Below are 21,472 nucleotides of genomic sequence, written 5' to 3'. Positions count from 1 at the left end.
AAACTGGCCCAGCCCACCAGGGTGCTTACCCTGGTTAGCCGCGTGCCAGATGTTGCTGACCCCTCGTTTAGACATTGCTCCAAAATATTGTCCCTCTGAGTTTAATTTATTAGCCAACACTTCTTCATCTATACTATTTAATATTTCCAATCTTGTACCTGTTCTTCCTAATATTGTATCCATCTACTTTTCAAGAAAAGTAGGGTTTCCATCCACCTTTTCCATCCTTGAAATAAAGTACTAACATTTTTTACATTGCGGATTTTGATGCGAAATATCCATTTCTTACTTTAGGGAGTAGGTGGGATCTATTATTGGTTGTTTCGTGGTGTCTTCTTTTACACATATGGATCAATATCAGTTGACTCAGGTGTAGATATCCATGAAATAGTAAAAGGATAACTAAAGTGAGGTTATATTTATATTACCTTCACACCATTAGTGAAATAAGATTTGACCTGAACTTACTTCCGTGCACCCACCTCTTTCAATTACATGTGCATAGCAAGGCACTTGTAGCTTCAACTGGCTTTTGAATATAACTTCAAGTCATCATTTGCATAGAATATATATTTTACTAGTCCCTCATCATGAATCGATAATCTGAAATTTAGTTTCTGTTTGATTAATAATGTTGTGATACCATTGTATAAGTATCATTCTTCTACTTTTTATATTCCACTTAGGGACATACCAAGCCACAATAACACATAAAGAATTTTGGTCTGGATATATTTTAAGATTAGATGAATGTGCAATTGTTGTAGGTCCATCTATCACTACACGTTGCCATTGCCCAGCTCTTATTACTCTTCCATATATTCTACCCATGTTATCAGTAGCATCCCAATCACAGTTTGATGGTTTTGGCAAAGTATGATAATCAGGATGAGTTATTAAGTGTCCTCATCCTTGAGAGGCATATGTAATAGAACACTTCTGAGTATCATAATAACTAGGAAGTTTCTTATCGTCCCGATTCAGCTCTTCTGCTTTTATGGACCCTATCATAATTGTTATTGCTCTAGACTTATTGTTCTTTAGAATTGTAAATGCACACCCTTGAATACAGTTGACAGCAGTTGTTGTATTGCGTCTGATCCATTGTATCATCGTTTTTACATCTGCGAGAAATGCTTGGGGTTGATGGTTTACTATTCTCATTAAAAGATTTGGTGAGTGTGCAATTATATTTAATCTCTCCACTAATACACACAGCCATCAGCCAATCCTTACTACTCTACTACATATAATTCCTATCCTTCATTGGATTTCCACGTACAATTTGAAGGCTGTGGTGATTTCTCACCAGACCTCTGCCACATCAATACTCCTTTTCTTTGAGTTTTGACTCAAATATCATATTTGTGGGCATCATCAGTAAATAAGTACCCTACCCATATGATTTTGTGCCATGAATTCTATAATTGTGACCAGTCCCATTACTACTTTTACTGCCCTTGGTTTTTTCTCTATCGTTGGGATTGTGAAAACACATTCCTCAATATCACTGGCAAAGCCTTTATTATCAGGATGGGACTTAGCCCATTGGATTGTGGGTGTCTTGTCTGAATTCGCACCACCATAGCAGACAAATAGACATAAATATCCAAATAGACACAAAGAGCCAAGATGAATAGAACTTCATCTTCTATCATCTAGTTTCTGAAAAATAAAAAGAACGAGAGAGACCCTTTCCTTTCTACTACTTACAAAAATAAGCAAAGAGTCCTGTGGCACCTTATAGACTAACAGAAGTATTGGTGCATTAGCTTTCGTAGGTGAATACCCACTTAGTCAGATGTATTCACCCACGAAAGCTCATGCTCCAAAACTTCTGTTAGTCTATAAGATGCCACAGGACTCTTTGCTGCTTTTACAGATCCAAACTAACACAGCTACCCCTTTGATACTTTACAAAAATTAATTTATTGTATATTTTTTTCTTTAACAATAATACTTTTAAACACATCGTTCTCCTAAACTTATATTTATAATATTAAATTATTTCCCCCCAACTACTTTCTTCTAATTCCATCTATTTGGTCTAATAACTACTTATCTTCTCTAATATATCTTATCTATTCATATTAGTCTAACTACACTCTACTACCTTAATAATCCCACACACTTATATTGACTATATCCTATACTACTATTGTCACTAAAATTATTTTAAACAGTGATATCCATTTCCTTAAATATAAAACAAAAGAGACTTTCGTTCCACACCTCCCAAATAACTTTCATTAAAATCAATAACCTCTTGCAAATCTCCCAAAATGCCCATTCCAACAATTCCATAGTCCTTTTGTCCCCTTTCCATTAGTGCAAATCGGTGACAGAATTGATAACAGCCAATACTTTTGTTTCTCATTTGTTACTTTTCCTTAACAACTGATATTATGGGCTAGCTTTGTCTGCATAATTCTCTACAAATTCTCTTGAAAAATTAGCCATCCCTAAAAATTACTTAAAATAGATACATCTGTTGGAGCCGGTAACTTCTGTAATAATTCTACCCTTTGTTTGTCTGGTGATCGTCCTTCCTGTCCTAGTGTCACTCTCACGTAGGTTACTTGCTGCTGACATATCTGAGCTTTTTCTGGACTGACTTTAAACCTTGTTTCTTTTATTTTTTGTAATACTTTGTCTAATATTTCTAAACCCTCTACCAGTTTTTGTGCTGATAAGGATATCATCTACATAAGGTATGATGTTGTCCTTATTAGGCATGTTATCCCACATCTTGTTCAAATGCATATGGCAAATAGCAGGGCTATTATGAAATCCTTGGGGAGTTCTAGTGAAACAGAACTGTCCTCCCTGGAGTGTAAAGGCAAACTTGTATCAGGAGTCTGGAAGTAGAGGAATTGCAAAGAATGCATTGGCTAAAACCAGAATGGTGAACTACTGTGCTCCTCCCATAATGGAAGCAATTACTTCCGAATATTTTGCTATTACTGGAGCAGTCATTGGACTTACTTTATTAAGAGGCCTAAGACTGATAGTTAACCTTCAGGTTTTACCATCTGCCTTTAAAACTGGCCAAATAGCAGCGTTATTTGTGCTTCATCGTTCTACTATAACTCCCTGATCTAAAAGCCCTTGAACAGTCTTCATTAAACAGGGTTCTGTCTCCTTAGGATATTTAGACTGTCTTTGAGGTGAGGGATCTGGTACAGCGATCAATACTTCTGCTTCTATTTTTCCACATTTGGATTTATTAGTAGTCCAGACTTCCTTATACTTCTTCTCTATTTCCATTATTTCTGTTGGCCATTCAGGCCATTTTATTTCCGCAATAGTCTTGATAGCTGGTAACCTATATCCTGCCTCAATAACAATTGGTTGATCCAAAGGCATTTCCCATAATACTTTATTTACTAAATCTACTGTTACTTTAAGTTTCCTTAATATATCAACACCAATTATTCCATCATCATCTAAAGTCATCAAACCAAACTGTTCCCTTCCTTTTTTTCTCCCTAGTTGAAAATGAACTGGAGCACTAAACAGTACTTTACTTGTTGCGTCATTAAATCCTTGAAGCTTCCTGACTATTACAGCAGGTCCAAATAAATTCTTATTATTTGTACGTACTAAAAAAAATGTGGCACTTGTATCTATTAACATGTTCTGCCCAAACACTCCCCTATTAAACTCCACATACACAGAGTCATCTTTGTGTTTTCTTTGTCAGATGAAATGTATTGACATGTCTCTGTGGCTCGGAAGAAAAACTGTGCTCCATGTAATAAGGCGTCACATCTCAGAAAACAACATATATCTGACAGATTATCCAAAAAGACACTAACTACTGTTGTTCTCCCTCTTGCCCCAAAAGATTGTTAAATCTAATGGGTCAGATTCATTGCTGGTGTAGCTCCACTGAAGCCAATAGTTACATCAGGCTTAAATATTTAATTCTGTTTTAAAAGCTTTAAGAAAAGACACATTTAGTATGGACAAAGATCACCCAAACAAAGCAGCAGGCAGCTCACGTTGGCAGAATCAGTTACAAGTGCTGATAATTACTCTCTACTCTCAGGTCCATATTCTCTTGCGCACAATACTTGTGTACTATTTTGAGATTGATGGGATTGACTGAAGAGAAGAAAATGGCTATGGATGTTCCACTGTCTGTTGGTTTATTTTTCCTGCAGCCATCCATGTTGCTTCCATGTCATCTTATCTAAGAAGCAAAGAAAACTGAAAAAGCCTCCATTGTCTTCCCAGTGCCAGAGTTCTGGGACTTGGAGAGAAAACAAATGTTTTAATGTTTTGGTTTGATCCAATGGTAAATGCATTGTATTTTAGGATTTCAGTTGCTGTAAGCTCTGAGAGTTATTACTGAAATAAAAACTATATTTTATTGATAGTTGGATTTCATCCCCTAAAACTTGTTTGTTTTTATCCGGATCATTTCTACTACTGCTGGATCCGTGGCAGTATTAGCAAGTTTGAATTTTTTCACCAGAAAAGTCTTGAGTCTGTGGATAGAGACAAACAACTTTCAATACATATTAAATGCCTCATTCATCTCAATGGAATGCTAACATAATTTCACTGGTAATAATTTTAGCTAAAACCTCCAGACGTTCTGGACTTATGTGTGGAAATAGAGCACCACCAATTTTTTTTCTGCATTCTGATTCCTACGCAACAGTAAAATTTCAATCAATAGAGAAATGTAGGCTTGAAAGGGATGTGAGAGGTCATCTAGTCAATTTCTCTGTGCTGAAGCAGGATCAAGTACAGTAAACCTTGATATAATGCAGTAGTTACATTCCTAGAAAACCACATATTATATATAAATGTGTTATATAAACTGAAATATAAATGGGAAAAATAGGGTTATGTTCCCAGTTATGACACAGTTGTACATTATTATGAATTTTTTATTACCTTGAAAATTATGAATTGGTGACTTGCTGAAGACAATAATCTCGGCTGAGGACTGGAATGCTGAAATTTATGAGTCTGTTGACTGGTGTGTAGAGGGCCTGATGTCAATGATGAGACTCTGCTTTGCCTGACTCAGCAATGACTTGTACAGCTCATGATAGGGCAGTATTGATTCCTTAATACTTCTTTTGCATGTTAGCCTCCTGTTTGTATTTGGATCTTTCTCCATCAAATTCCTTATGACTTTTTCTATTATATGTAAATTTTCCCTTAAATATCCTGCTGTAAGTTTCTGTTCCTCTTGCTCGTCTTCGTCTTCACTTTCACTGTTGGTGGCCTCATACATCTCCATGAACTCCTCCTCAGTCAGCTCCTCCTGGTGTGAGTTTATCAATTCTTCCACTTCAGTTTCCTCCAGATCTGAGAATCCCTCACCCCCAATATTCCTGGCCATCTGCATTATCTCCATAACCTCCTTGTGTACTGTGGAGAAGCCAGTGAAATTATTCATCACTGACGGACACAACTTGTTCCAACAGGCATTGATATAGGAACAGTGATCTCATCCCAGGACTCCTTGATCCTTTCAATTGCATGAGTGATGTTATATGAATGTGAGAAGTCTGGTACACTGTGTAGAGCGGAGCGGCCACGGTTTGTCCCTCAGCGGGGCTGTGGGGTATCCCACCGCCCTCAGTGTACCACCCGCAAACCAATGGCCTGGTGGAGCGGTTCAACCGCACCCTGAAAGCCATGCTGCGCAAGTTCTTTCCCGAGGACCTGTGCCGATGGGACCAGTTGATCCCACCGTTGCTCCTGGCCGTCCACGAAGTACCCCAAGCCTCCACCAAATTCTCCCCCTTCGAGTTGTTGTATGTCCGGCATCTGAGAGGGCTCCTGGACCTCATGAGGGAGACCCATCACCCCATCACCCGCCGTTGATTTGTGGGTGGTACACTGAGGTGCACAGCTGCTTAATCCCGAGGAGTTCACAGACCTGCCGCAGCAACCAGGAGGTAAAATTGGTACTCTGGTCAGTAAGGATTTCCCGGGGCAGGCCCATGCGGGCAAAGACCTTGACCAGTTCCTTGGCAATGGTCCTCGCCGTGATGCTCCGGAGCGGGACAGCTTCGGGGAAACGAGTGGCATAGTCCACGATGACCAGGATGTAGAGAAACCCAGCCTGGCTTCTCGGGAGGGGTCGCACCAAGTCCATCGCCACTTGCTCAAATGGCAACTCCACGATGGGCATAAGTATTGGGGGGCCGGGGCCGTCCGTGAGGGGGCAGCCAGCTGGCACTCTGGACAGGAGCTACAATAATTCCACACCTCCTGGTGCACCCCGGGCCAGAAAAACTGGGACAGGACTCAGGCAAGGGTCTTTTCCTGGCCTAAGTGCCTGGCTGCTGGGACGTCGTGGGCAAGCCTCATTACCACTCGTCGGTGGCACCGAGGCACCAACAGTTGTGTCTGGACCTCCCTGGTGCAGGAATCTCGATCTACCCGGTAGAGGCGGTCATGACGTAGCTCAAACTGGGGCCAGCTCTTAGCCCAGGCTGGATCAATCAGGGCGCCGTCGACCGCCACAAGTTGTTCATACGCCCTGCCCAGAGTGGGGTCCTCCCTCTGGTCCCGGCAGAAATCTGTGTCGATCATGGGGCTGTCAGTGGGCGTCAGCAGGAGGTCATCCGACGCGCCGTCCTGGCTCTTAGGCCCCGCCTCTTCAGCCTCCTCTGGTGGGTCCTCGGGGAAGTCCCCTTCCAAGGCAGGGGAGACCTCAGGGTTTTCCTGCGTATGTGCTGTCAGGACGCCCGGAAACTCTGGCCAGTCCTCCCCAAGATCACGGGGTAGGCGAGTCGTGGGGCCAGGCCGACTACAATGGTTCGCGTGACTCCATCCACGGTAAGTGGGACCCGGACACTGGCGTATGGTAGGAAGTCACCATGTATACATTGCAGCTGGATAGTTCCCAGTCGAGGGTCTTCAGGGAAGCCGAGGCTTTGGCAGACTACTGTCTGCCCACAGCCAGAGTCAACCAGGGTCCGCGTCTGGCAGTCCCCGATGACTACGGGCACGGTGACTTTGGCAGCCTGAGGCAGTCAGGCACAGTTTTCTGTGGTGCAGACATGCCCACAGCTGCACTCCGTCTCCGTGCAGTCCTGTTGGAGGTGCCCATGCTTCCCACAGGAGAAACAGGGCCCAATTTCGGATCGTCCGGGCCAGGTCAAACCACTCTTCTGGCTCGTAGCGGGACTCCGCGAGGCGCGGCCATTCCTGGTCTCGGTTCCGTAGGGGTTTGCCATGGTGGAGCCTTGGGACACCTATAGCAGGGTTCTGGGGGAGTCTGTGGCTCAGCGCAGGTACTCACCCGTCTTCTGGGGTTGGGGCACTCAAGCCCTGGAGGGTGACCCCGCGTACCCAGCCCGACCAGGGTTTCCACCCCAAAGAAGTTCTCCATAAGGGTGACGGCGGCTGCCACGGTCGGGAGTCGGTGACGGAGGACCCAAGCCCATCCCTGCGACGGGAGGATGTGGAGGAACTGCTCCAGGACAATTTGCTCCATGAGCTCTGCGGGGTTCCGCCTGTTGGGCTGTAGCCACTGCTTACATAGGTCTCTCAGCTCCTGAGCCACCAACTGGGGGTGGGCACCCGCGTTGTAGGTCAGACTCTGGAACCACTGCCGGAATGTTTCCGGGCTGACGTCTAAGGAGTCCAAAATTGTCGCCTTCACCCTTGTATTGTCCCTGGCATCTTCCGTGGATAAACCTCAGTACACTGTTTGCGCCGTACCCGTCAAGTATGGGGCCAGGAGGGTGGCCCACTGGTCAGGGGCCCACTCGGCAACCTGAGCCACCCTTCGAAAGTCAGCAGAAAGTCCTCGGGGTCATCCAATGGGCCCATCTTAGTCAGTCTTACGGGTGGGGTTAGCCGAGGGGTCCCATCCGTGCCTCCTGGCTGGAGCTCCGAGGCCCAGGGCAGCGCTGTCGCTAGCTGCTGCAGACATTGCCACTGGAACTCTTGGTTCTGTACCGTCAGGTCCTGGATCAGCTGCTGTCGTGCTCCCAGCTGCTCGACAAACTGTTGTTGCTGTTGGAGCTGGGCGGCCTGCTGTCACTCCTGGCTCTCCGTCAGAAAGGTGAAAAGCTTGGCCAAATCCATATCTCCTGTGGGGGATCGCTCTCCCCCAGACCCTTTCTCACAGGGGTTAAGGGCTCGTGCCCACATTCTGGGCAGAGTCCCCACTTCTGGTACCATGTGTAGAGCAGTGCGGCCACAGTTTGTCCCTCAGCAGGGCTGTGGGGTATCCCACCACCTCGCCCTAGTTCACCGGCCGGTGGCCCTGCTGTCCTAGGAACTAATGCACACTCAATTATGGGGGTTCAGACCCCGGAGCGGGGCTGAGTCAATAGTCCGAAACCGGCTCAGGCCCTAGGTCAGGGCGGAACAGCAGGCACTGAGTCCGAATGCTCAAACCCTCAGGCAGGGCTGAGCAGTAACAGTAGTCTTAAGCCCAGCCCTAGGTCAGGGCGGGGCAACAAACACTGAGTCAGAATGCTCAGGCCCTCAGGCAGGGCTGAGCAGTAATAGCCTTAAGCCTGGCCCTAGGTCAGGTCAGGGTAGGGCAACAAACACTGAGTCAGAGTGCTCAGGCCCTCAGGCAGGGCTGAGCAGTAGTCATAGGCTTCGGCCTCCTCAGGCCAGGGGAAGGGGGAGTCTGCCACCCTGGAATGGGGTGGCAGGGGGGACGCAGGCCCTCCCACTCCACTGCGTCCCAGCCCGGGGCCCTAGCAGCGGCAGAGACTTGCTGCTATCAGTGGGGATCCTGGCCGCAACACACTGACATTGGCTCTGGCAGCGTAGCAGCCAGACGGGGGTTGGCTGCCCCCGGGCTACTTCCGCACTCCCCCTCATAAGATAACTGAGTCGGCATAGCGTCACCGGTGGTCTCGAACGCCATCGGCTCCTCTGGGTAAGTAGCCAATGGTAGGCTCAGCAGCTCCTCGGGGTAGCGGGCAAGAGGCAGGCATGGCTCTTCCTCGGGGTAGCTGGAGCAGGTAGACCCGGCCAGTCCTCCTTGGGGTAGCTGGCGCGGGACAGGCTTGGCTCTCCCTTGGGGTAGCTGGAGTGGGGTGGTCCCAGCCAGTCCTCCTCGGGGTAGCGTGCATGGGGCAGGCTCGGCCAGTCCTCCTCAGGGTAGTGAGCGCAGGGCAGGCTTGGCTGGCTGGGTGTGAGCTCCGGCTGCCAGCGGCTGCAGACATCTGGCCCCTGCGGTGGCTGGGCCTTGACTGAGCTCTGCAGGTGAGTTTTTATACTTCCGGGTCTGCGCCGTGACCTCTGAGGGGCAGGCACAGGACCCAGTGGCTCCGCCCACAGTGGTGGTAGGGGAGGTTTGTCCCTCAGCGGGGCTGTGGGGTATCCCACCACCTCGCTACACACCAGTTTCTGAATTTTCCTCCAATGCCTCTAGTGTCTTCTTGACAGTGCCCCTTGTATAATAACATTTAAATGTCTTGATCACACCTTGATCTAAGGGTTGCAACAATGAGGTAGTTTTAGGAGGAAGGAAAACCACCTTGACATTTTTGTTTGCACCCTGTAGAGCTTCAGCAGAGTGGCCTGGGGCATTGTCCAATAATAACAAAACCTTGAAAGATATGTTTTGTGACTTCAAATAAAGTTATACCTGAGGCACAAAACATAAAGTAAACCATTCTGTAAACAGTTTAGATGTTACCCAGGCTTTTTTGTTAGATCTCCAGTAAACTGGCAAGAAAGACTTCAGCTTGCCTTTCAAGGCACGGGGGTTCTTGGCATGTTAAACAAGCACTGGTTTACACTTACAGTCCCCTGATGTGTTGGCGCAGAGCAACAAAATAAGTTGATCTTTTGCAGCTTTAAATCCTGGTACTGAATACTCCTGTTGAGTGGTGTAGGTTCTGGATGGTGTTCATTTCCAGAACAAACCTGTTTCATCAGCATTAAAAACCTGCTGGGGCTTGTAATCATTGTCCTCATAGTTTTTTGCCAGCTCAGCAGGGAAGAGTTCTGCTTCTTAGTGGTCAGCTGATGCACATTCCCCTGTAAACTTCACATTATGGAGGTTAAAACGCTTCCTAAAATTATCAAACCAGCAACTACTAAATGACATTCCTTTGGATGGTTCACTTTCCTTCTCACACACAGCTGCATACAATTTCTTTGCCTTCTCATGAATGACTGCCACAGAGTGGTGCCCATTTGAGTCTGATCTTCAATCCATGTGTTCAACAAAGTCTCTGTTTTATTTAGCTGAACATCCCATCTCATCATCCTGTTGATGGTAAGACTAATATTACCTGCAGCCCTAATGTGCTCCAATACTAGATTTGCCTTTCCTAAAGGTGCGAATCAGAGATTCATTCACACCATACTTCCAAGCAACTGTATTGACTTGGGCACCAACACGGAGCTTGTCCAATATCTCAGTTTTCTTAGCTAAAATCATTGTTTCCCATTTCTTTTCGCTTCTCATTCTCTTCTTCTCATTTTCTTTAGGACTGCTACTCCTCTTAGGTGGCATGATGAATGCAAATGATGAGAGTGGTTGTGATATAATGTCCAAAAACTTGGTACAATGCAGTGTCAACAACACAAAGGCCATGGGTATAGCTGGACAGAGGAGGGAGCTGAGTTAATGGTTCTCTCACCCAACTTGAGTGGACAGGTCCATGTCACGTGAATGCTCACTATATAAAAATAGTACTTGCAACATAAAAATGGGTCATTACATGAAAGCAGACTTATGTAAAAAAAACACCGTATAAACACGCATTATATAAGGGTTTACTGTATAACTAGACCATTTCTGGCAGATATTTGCCTAATCTATTCTTAAAAACTTCCAAGAATAGGGGGGATTCCACAACATCCCTTGGTAATATATTGTTCTATTTAAATATCCTTATATTTAGAAAGATTTTCCTACTATCTCACCTAAATTTCCTTTCTTGCACATTAAGCAGATTAATTCTTGTCCTGCCCTCAGTGGACATGGAAAACAATTGATCACAGCCCTCTTTATAACAGCCCTTGCATTTTTGAAGATTGTCATCAGGTTCCCCCGTTCTTCTTTTCTCAAGACTAAATAGCTTTTTTAACCTTTCCTCATAGAACAGGTTTTCTAAAACATTTATCATTGTTGTTGCTGTCCTCAACTCTCTCCAATTTCTCAAGATCGTTCATAAAATATGGTACCCAGAACTGCCCACAGTTCTCCAGCTGAGGCCTCACCAGTGCCAAGTAGAGTGGGACAATTGCCTCCCATGCCTTACATATGACATTCCTAGTAACAAACCCCGGAATGATGTTAGCCTTTTTGCACCTGCATTACATTATTGACTCATATTCAACATGTGATTCATGATAATCCCCTAGGTCTTTTTCTACAGTTCTACTACGTACCCAGTTATAGTCCATTTTGTATTTGTACATTTGATTTTTCCTTCCTTAGTATAGTTCTCTACATTTGTTATCATTGTATTTCACTGTATTAACTTCAGACCAATTTTCCAATTTATTGAGGATCTTCTGAATTGTAGAGCTGTCCTCCAAAGTGCTTGCAACCCATCCCACCATGGTGTCATTCACAGATTTTATAAGGATCCTCCTCAATCCGTTATCCAACTCATTAATGTGAATATTTAATAGTACTGGATCCAGGACATACTCCTATGTGTTCCCAATAGATACACCCTCATCATAAACAGATAGCTAAGGGTTAATGTTCTTTTACCTATAAAGGGGTAACACCAGTAACCTGAAACCCCTGACCAGAGGACCAATCAGGAAACAAGACTTTTTCAAATCTGAGTGGAGGGAAGTTTGTGTGTGAGTTCTTTGTTCTTTGTCTTGTGTCTGACCCTCTCGGCTCTGAGAGTGATCTTTCTGTCTCCTGGCTTTCTAATCTCTGTTTCCAAGTTGTAAGTACAAGAATAGTAAGACAATAATAGGTTTATATTGTTTTCTTTTGTATTTACATGTGTGTAGTTGCTGGAATGTTTAAATTATATTCTTTTTTGGATAAGGCTGTTTATTCATTTTTTTCTTTTAAGCAATTGACCCTGTATTTGTCACCTTAATACAGAGAGACCATTTTTATGTATTTTTCTTTCTTTTATAAAGCTTTCTTTTTAAGACCTGTTGGAGTTTTTCTTTAGTGGGGACTCCAGGGAATTGAGTCTACAGCTCACCAGGGAATTGGTGGGAGGAAGAAGTCAGGGGAAAAATCTCTTTGTGTTAGATTTACTAAGCCTGACTTTGCATACCCTCTGGGTAAGGGGGAAGGGAGATTAGCTATCTCGGTACTTGTGTTTTCCAGGACTGGAAACAGGGAGGGTGGAGTCCCTCTGTTTAGATTCACGGAGCTTGCTTCTGTATATCTCTCCAGGAACCCAGGGAGGGAACACCTGGAGGGGAGGAGGGGGAAGGGAAATGGTTTATTCCCCTTTGTTGTGAGACTCAAGGAATCTGAGTCTGGGGGTCCCCCAGGGAAGGTTTTGGGGAGACCACAGTGCACCAGGCACTGTATAAATTCCTGGCTGGTGGCAGCTTTACCAGGTCCAAGTTGGTAACTAAGCTTGGAGGTTTTCATGCTAACACCCATATTTTGGACGCTAAGGTCCAGATCTGGGAAAAATGTTATGACAACCCTCTCAATATGACAGAGGACCATTGTTACATAATAGAGTGATAAGTAATAGCCAACATGGATTTCTCATGAACAGACACATTGCAGGAGGAAGAGGATATGGATGACCATGCTCTGCCCAGGGGTCCGCCATGAGAAGGTGGTCATGGAACCCCACTCCCTGTCCCTGAACTGTGCAGGGTACACAAAGTATGGGACAGGTTGCTGCAGGAGGCTTTCTAGGAAGCAAATGTAAAATATCCAGTTAGTTGGGACAAAGCCCATCCCAGCATTCCGAAACTTCCATCCCCATGAGATTGAATGATGAGGTAGGCAGCTACATAACACCTTCCTCAGTTCTGACTATTTTGCTAGGTAGCAGGCCCACTTAGAGATTTTGGCCTTGTGGTGATGAATGGGACAGTACCTAAGTCCCTCTAAAATCTGTCCCTTTGTGATTAAATATTTAATTTTGCTTATAAAGAACAATATTAGAGATTAGAAATATTTAAGAAAAAAATGAGAGAGAGCATTACAACATCAAAAATACAAAATTCTTCATGCTCTCCCAGAGTGATTATTTATAGCAATATTGTACTGAGGGTATTTGTTCTTATTGTGAGTTTTGGTGGTATATGATATTAAACTTATCTAATTATGTGAATCCACTTAACTAACTAACAAACAAACAAACAAATACACAAACTTTTCAGAGAGGAACTGTTGCATCCTTATGTACCATATCGTAAATTTTAGGTCAGCAGTAACTTTCATGGTGTGATTACACGATGGAGTCAGGAGATGGCAGCATTGTGTCATTTTTAAATGCTTGCTCTTCAAAAGCTTCTTGTGATTTCAGAGACTTAAAATATAAGAATTTCCATACTCCATCAGTTCAGTGGTCCATCTGCAGAGGCCAGAAGATGCTTCAGAAGAAGGTACAAGGTACAAGAGTAACCCATGACTATAAGGAAAAATTTTCTCCTACTTGTCAGTTTGTCGTTAACTTAACCCTGAAGAATGAGGGTTTATATTCCTTACATGTTTTTCTTACCTAACATAACTGTGGATGTTTTCATTATCCATCAGAGGGGTAGCCGTGTTAGTCTGGATCTGTAAAAGCAGCAAAGAATCCTGTGGCACCTTATAGACTAACAGACGTTTTGGAGCATGAGCTTTCGTGGGTGAATACCCACTTCGTCAGATGCATGTAGTGGAAATGTCCAGGGGCAGGTATATATATGCAGGCAAGCTAGAGATAATGAGGTAGTTCAATCAGGGAGGATGAGGCCATGTTCTAGCAGTTGAGGTGTGAAAACCAAGGGAGGAGAAACTGGTTTTGTAATTGGCAAGCCATTCAGTCTTTGTTTAATCCTGAGCTGATGGTTTCAAATTTGCAGATGAACTGAAGCTCAGCAGTTTCTCTTTGAAGTCTGGTCCTGAAGTTTTTTTGCTGCAGGATGGCCACCTTAAGGTCTGTTATAGTGTGGCCAGGGAGGCTGAAGTGTTCTCCTACAGGTTTTTGTATATTGCCATTCCTAATATCTGATTTGTGTCTATTTATCCTTTTCCGTAGCGACTGTCTAGTTTGGCCGATGTACATAGCAGAGGGGCATTGCTGGCATATGATGGCGTATATTACATTGGTGGACGTGCAGGTGAATGAACCGGTGATGCTGTGGCTGTTCTGGTTAGGTCCTGTGATGGTGTCGCTGGTGTAGATATGTGGGCAGAGTTGGCATCGAGGTTTGTTGCATGGATTGGTTCCTGAGCTAGAGTTACTATGTGCGGTGTGCAGTTATCCATGCAACAAACCTCGATGCCAACTCTACATGCATCTGATGAAGTGGGTATTCATCCACGAAAGCTCATGCTCCAAAACGTCTGTTAGTCTATAAGGTGCCACAGGATTCTTTGCTGCTTTCATTATCCATGTAAATGTTAATCATTCATTGAATCCTGCTCAAGCTTCAGTGATATCTGGTGGCTCATTGAGTTTCACAGATTTATGTGTTGCGTTTTTTTCTTTTTTTAAGAGCAACATTCTCTTTTCATTCCTTTAACTGCTTTTGTTGCCCATTTCTGGACCCTTTCTAGATCATCTATATATTTTTTACACATGGTTATTACTGAAAATAGTATTTTAGAAATTATGAAATTCTCAGCATTATTTTCAAATCCATTCCTTTTGTGGCTTAAGAGTTTGTTTGCTTTTCTTACTCTTGCTTTTATGAGAGGAACCAAGCATTTAGAGAGAGGATTTTAAAATAGTCTACACGTGTCTTTTTTGCCTGTAGGCTTACTATACCTAGATGGTATGAGCTGTCCAAAATAAGCTGTCCAAAATGATGCCGTCTGTAGTCTTTCTCCTGAGTAGTTATAGCAGATTTAGACGTCTGTAATATGTATAAGTAATTCAGATAATTTCTCCCAATACACATTACCTTGCATTTGTCAAAACTTATCTCATGTTTTGTCATGTTGCCCGTTGTTCATTTGAGCCAGATAAGTCTATGGTTCAACTTGGATGTTATGGATTTAGAAAACTAACTTCTTCAAAAAAAGATCCATGAAAATCAAGGAAATTTATTCAGACAGGCCTAGTCAGCACATTTCCTGTTTCTACTTTCCCAGAACTTGCCTGAAGCTGCAGGACATGTTGGAAAGTATGTACATTTGTGTCAATGAGAGACAGTAACCCAACACCCCTAGATAGGATGACCATATTTCCCAACGAGAAAATGGGACACCCCCGGCCGCTCACCTGAGGGCCCCCCTTTGCTGTTGCCTGGTTGCTGGAACCCTACCCCCCACTGCGTCAGGCTGTTTCCTGGTCGCTGGAACCCTGCAGGCCCCCTCCCTCCTGCAATCAGGCTGTTACCTGGTCTCTGGAACCCTGCAGGGGGCTCTGCATGCTGGAATACTGCTCTCCCCTGTCTTGTCTCCCCCCTACAGGGGGCTAGCATCTCCGCTGGTCCCCTCCACACCGTACCCCACTTTTTTGATAGAAGTGGGCATTTGTCCTATTTGCTCTTGCCAACTGATCAAGGCAGCAAAAGCAAATGAGACAAATGTCTCCTTTTGGAAAAAACGTGGGGATAGGCAGGACAGGGCTTAAAAAAGGAACTCTCCTGGCCAAAATGTGATGTATTGTCACCCTGCCCCTAGATATGCCTTGGTTTGCTGTCCAAACTCAGAGCAATGTGCAGATTAAAAAGAAAAACTGACAATTTAATACATCTCAGGCCTTTATTAGCCTCATTGCTGGAATTACTGTGTCTCCTAGTGAGAGCAACCACATCTTACAATGGCTGTTATTGCAGCTGCTGTTGTCTAAGGCATTTCTATCCTATGTCATATCTCTACTTTTACGCAACTCCTTTTGTTGTACTACCTTTGGTAAGATTTCCAGCTAAGGGAAAGATTTTCCTGCTGAGATGCGTATGTGGCACATTAAACTAAAAAGTTCTTTGGACTGAAGTGATGACTGGAAATATGGTCATCGACTGCTGATCTAGTCTGTAACTGCAGCCATTTGTGCCTATACATGCCACCTGTGACTGCTTGCACTCTGTAGTCAATCTTACGCTTGTGCTGCAACAGACATCTGTTGCAGTAAATTTGCAGCCAATGTTCCCAGTGTGTTTCGATAATTGCTGCTGGCAACTGAAGCAGAGGCACTGTATATAGGAGTAGATATTCCTGCTGGCTTCAATTTAGGCAAGACATGAATCCACAAATGAGTCACCATAGAAACCGCAAAGAAAAGAAGTGAGTCAGTCCTTCGCTGATGATCACCTGCAGGTAATACAGATGTGCTGGTAATGGGCCCAAATTCACACTTTGACACGCAGAGGACAACCCTTACTTAACTAATGTATTCTCTCCTGATCTAGGAACATATTCTGCTCGTATATAATGAAAGGTTACACCCACTCTTCAGCTGCTTTTCCATAAATTACATAAACAAATTAAATTAAATAGCCCATAGAACAACAAATTCCCTTGTCCCTCATAAGTCTCATTTGCCCTTGAAAGCTCACTTCCTCAGCAGCCTGAAGGCACCTTACAGTGTAGGAAGGGAAGGAGGTGGAGAGATACGCAGGGGAACAATCTCCCTTGCCTGATCCCAGGGGCTGTGGCAGCAGCTGCTCTAGCCCCTCTGGGTCCCAATCTCACCTCTGTCCCCCTGGGTGTGCATACAGTTACTGCCTTCCCATTGGCAGAGGTTTGTCCTGCCCTGTCTGCTTGGACTCTCAGCTCCCAAACAATCAAGTTCTGGACAGCGCATCCTAGCCCCAGCAGCAGGAGGGGAGAATCACACCTCCACCAATGGGGAGACAGTATCTGGAGAGGGGGTGGAGTCTGAGGGGAAGAAGAGCCAAGTGTGGGTTGGAAGACAGATGTGGGGGTGGCAACATAGATTAGTCCCAGCTATGTTTCCATTGTGGGGATGTTAGTGCCCCTTTGCTGTCTCACCCTGGAGGTCAACTGATCTGGGCTATTTTAGATCACAGCAGCTGAGGGCTTCTCACACAAAGAATGCTCGACTACCAGCCACTCTCCCTTAAATTAAGGCGCTTCCGGCTCAAGTACCTCTGCAAATCACAACTGTGGCAGGATGGCACCGAGAGAGGTTGTCTCTAATAGGAAGGTCCCAAAACTTCAGTCTGGAATCTGACATGGAGAACCGGTGACATTATGCTGCCCCTGCAAAGGAGATGGGACATTAATAACACGCTTCAGAGTGTAGAATGCAAGCTGCAGAAGATTCAGTACGTGCTTGAGGTGTGAAGATTATTTTCAGTTCATGGTCTTGCAATTACAACAAAAGTAACTTCACTTTTGGTGCTCTTTGATCTGAGGATAGGAAATAAGAAAGGAGAGCAGACCATATATCCTATGTTTGGCTGATTATTTCATGAAGTCCAACCATCTGATAGGAAAATTATTTTATGATGATGAGTGTGGATTCACATTAGTAAAGAGAGAAATTCTTTCTGACTGGGAACATGGGGAAAAGGGCTATCTCTAAGCTTCGTTTTTCAACTGCCAATGACAAGGATATTACACCAGATTTTGCTGGAGATACATGCCAGGAGACATAACTGGTTCATATTTATAATATTTAGATTTGCTTCTTTTATCTCTGTCAGGACAGAGGCTGTTTCCCAATAAGTAAGGGACCAGCATCTGATGTGAAAGCAACAAGGTTTGTAACATGTATATTAAACTTCTGAAGTGTTTCCATTAAGCAGTTAAACATACCCTATTTGGCTGCTGATGCACATCAGGAAATGGCATTACAGCCTTTATGTTCATTCCAGAAAACCAGGAGGATAAACCAGAAGTTTCTCACCTCCCTCTGTAAATAGTGTGATTCATGTAAATACAAATAGGAACAGAGCAACAGACAGTTGCCGCATCATTCTGGTACCATGGCCAGGGGTCCATTGATTGCAGTGTGTTTTGTTTATAGAGTGAGCTGCACTCCCCCTTGAGTGTACTGCTCCTTCACCTCCCTCAACCACGCATTTCTAGGTCTGGATATCTGGGCCACAGCTTCCCTTCCCCCCTACTGTGTTAACACGACAGGCCCAACTGAGTTTGATACCTGTAATTCCAGTACTCTGGGAGCCTGTGACAGTGACTGATAAATGTTTCAAATAGTAGTTTCTACAAAGCAAAGCATTATTTATTCCTTCACCCAGAATTGCACAGCACACAGAAAAAAGGATTAAAACAACAAAAGGCCCAAATGCCTATTTCCCCTTACCTATACCATAATCTTTCCTTGCACACATCTATTAGTTCCCTTCAGTCTAATAGGAGGTCAGTGTCTAGGCACTTTTGAAAATCTCACTGGGCACCTATGTGCTTCTTTAGATGCCTAAATCATTGGCTTGGATGGGGTGGGGGGCAGGGTACGTGGGCCATGGCCCAATTGCCTTTTGGCCCACCCAGCCCAGCTCAGGGCAGCCAATCTAGTGCCAGGGTTCTTTCTTCTCCTTCCTGGGAGTACAGCCAATAGGAGGGAAGTTAGATCTTTCCTGCTGCTGGCTGCATCTGGCACTGCTGAGCAGCACTTGCCTCAGGTTGAAGTGTTCTTGAAGAATTATAACATTCAAAAATCAGTCGGAGAACACTTCAGCCTCCCTGGTCACTCAGTTACAGACCTAAAAGTCACAATTCTTCAACAAAAAAACCCCTTCAAAAACAGACTCCAATGAGAAACTGCAGAACTGGAATTAATTTGCAAACTGGACACCCTTAAATTAGGCTTGAATAAAGAATGGGAATGGATAGGTCATTACACAGAGTAAACACTATTTCCCCATGATAATTTCCCTCTCTTCTTGTCAACAGTTTGAAAGTGGCCATCCTGGTTATCACTACAAAAGTTTTTTTTTCTCCTGCTGATAATAGCCCACTTTAATTGATTAATCTCATTAAAGTTGGTATGGTAACACCCATTTTCCATGTTCTCTGTATATATATATATTTCTACTGTATTCTCTACTGCATGCATCCGATGAAGTGGGTTTTAGCCCATGAAAGCTTATGCCCAAATAAATTTGTTAGTCTCTAAGGTGCCACAAGTACTCCTAATTCTTTTTTCATATAAGATAAGAGCTCATCTCCACAGTCAGAAAGGAAGCAGAATCCATTTTCAGGTCTTTCCACTTCACCAGTAGACATGATGAAGGTGATCATGATTAAGTCCTGAAAAGATGGGATGAATATTTTATTTCCTACAGGGATACACGAAAGAGCATGTTTCTATCAAGTACATCAAGATGAAGGGTAGACAGCTGAGGTTTTTGATGGACACTTTGCAAATTAGCTGAATCTTGTTTTAGCAGAAAATCTAATGTAAGAGGAATAAGATCTATTTAGAAATAAGACCTATTTCCAATAAGACAATAGAAATAGCTCATCATAAAAACTGAAAGCTGAAAGTGCATGGAGGGGACTAGAGGACTGAGCTAAAATTGCATTTGTATATTTTTGATAGTTATCAGAAGTCCAAAGCACAAATCTACCATCCCGATTTAAACTGATTGCTAACCTAGACAGATCATCTTCTATGCAGGATGCTTAAATTATTCTGTCCCTAGAGCTGGTTGATGCTCATTAGCTGCACTTTTGGGGAATCTTGTGCAAGTTCGGTGGATGGCTTCAGACTTCAGGGCTGTTAGTCAGGCATCTTTTCTAGAGTATGTATGGCTTTTTCTTTTAAATATTTTAATAAAAATCATTTAAACACCTAACATGCTAAATGTGTCAGGGGCTTGAATAAGATCACTCACAGTACAGGAAAGAGCCAGACAATGGCAGCATCTCATAGAGGTAGAGAACTTTTTTATTCTGATCCTCTAATGGAACAGACGCCAGTTGATGGCAATGTTACAATGGGAGTTAATGATATAAAAGGCACTGGAGACCACATTGAATTGGTCCCTAGTCTCACCAGTAACTGCACACCGCACCATAATAACTCTAACTCAGGAACCAATCCATGCAACAAACCTCGATGCCAACTCTGCCCACATATCTACATCAGCGACACCATCACAGGACCTAACCAGATCAGCCACACCATCACCGGTTCATTCACCTGCACATCCACCAATGTAATATACGCCATCATATGCCAGCAATGCCCCTCTGCTATGTACATCAGCCAAACTGGACAGTTTCTATGGAAAAGGATAAATGGACACAAATCAGATATTAGGAATGGCAATATACAAAAACCTGTAGGAGAACACCTCAACCTCCCTGGCCACACAATAGCAGATCTTAAGGTGGCCATCTTGCAGCAAAAAAACTTCGGGACCAGGCTTCAAAGAGAAACTGCTGAGCTTCAGTTCATCTGCAAATTTGACACCATCAGCTCAGGATTAAACAAAGACTGTGAATGGCTTGCCAACTACAAAACCAGTTTCTCCTCCCTTGGTTTTCACACCTCAACTGCTAGAAGAGGGCCTCATTGTCCCTGATTGAACTAACCTCGTTATCTCTAGCTTGCTTCTTGCTTGCATATATATACCTGCCCCTGGAAATTTCCACAACATGCATCCGACGAAATGGGTGTTCACCCATGAAAGCTCATGCTCCAAAACTTCTGTTAGTCTGTAGGTGCCACAGGACTCTTTGCTGCTAGCTCAATATAGATATACGTTACAGTTGTGCTAATGAAATTATTGGAAATGTACAGGAATGATGAACATATTACAAGGGTGCTACATATGAAAAAGTATTAAGGAGGAATTTGCATAGGGAAGATGTTCAATATGGGAGGAGGGAAGGACTGATAAATATAAAGGGCAGCATGAAAGAAGGCATAGAACAGAAGTTGGAGAAGGATACGAAGGTGGCAGTTAGGGAGAGGGTTTGAAAAGCACAAAGCGAGAGTAGGAAGTAACGGAACTGGACATGTACGAAGCAGAGTTATATAGACTGAAAGTGGAGTAACAGAAGTTGGGCTCAGTGTAAATTGTATTTAGCAGCAGCACTTGGAGTGGATTGAAGGGGCAGCAAGGTGAAAGAGCCAAGGGTCCCCACCAGGAAGAGGCTGCAGTGGTCCAGGCAAGAGATATAGCCGATGTCTCTTGATTACTCTACTTAGGCATCTTGTGTGCAGGTGTAAATGATATCAGGAGAAATTATGTGTAGCTACTGTCACATCTTGCTTGCTGCACTTCAGCTGTCCATTTTGCTGGAGCATGGGCTAGATTTCTTTTCAGGAAGCATTATACAGAACAAAACCCAGGACCATTGCATTTAAATCCTGAATTAAGGCCGTAATACCTACTAGTTACCTACTAGTAACTGTGAGATGTATCATACAGTTACTTAGTATACAAATATTTATATTTAATGCAAAGTATTTTG

This window comes from Gopherus flavomarginatus, chromosome 3 (assembly GCF_025201925.1).
Source record: "Gopherus flavomarginatus isolate rGopFla2 chromosome 3, rGopFla2.mat.asm, whole genome shotgun sequence".
Classification (NCBI taxonomy): Eukaryota; Metazoa; Chordata; order Testudines; family Testudinidae; genus Gopherus; species Gopherus flavomarginatus.
This window is presented reverse-complemented; position numbering follows the sequence as displayed.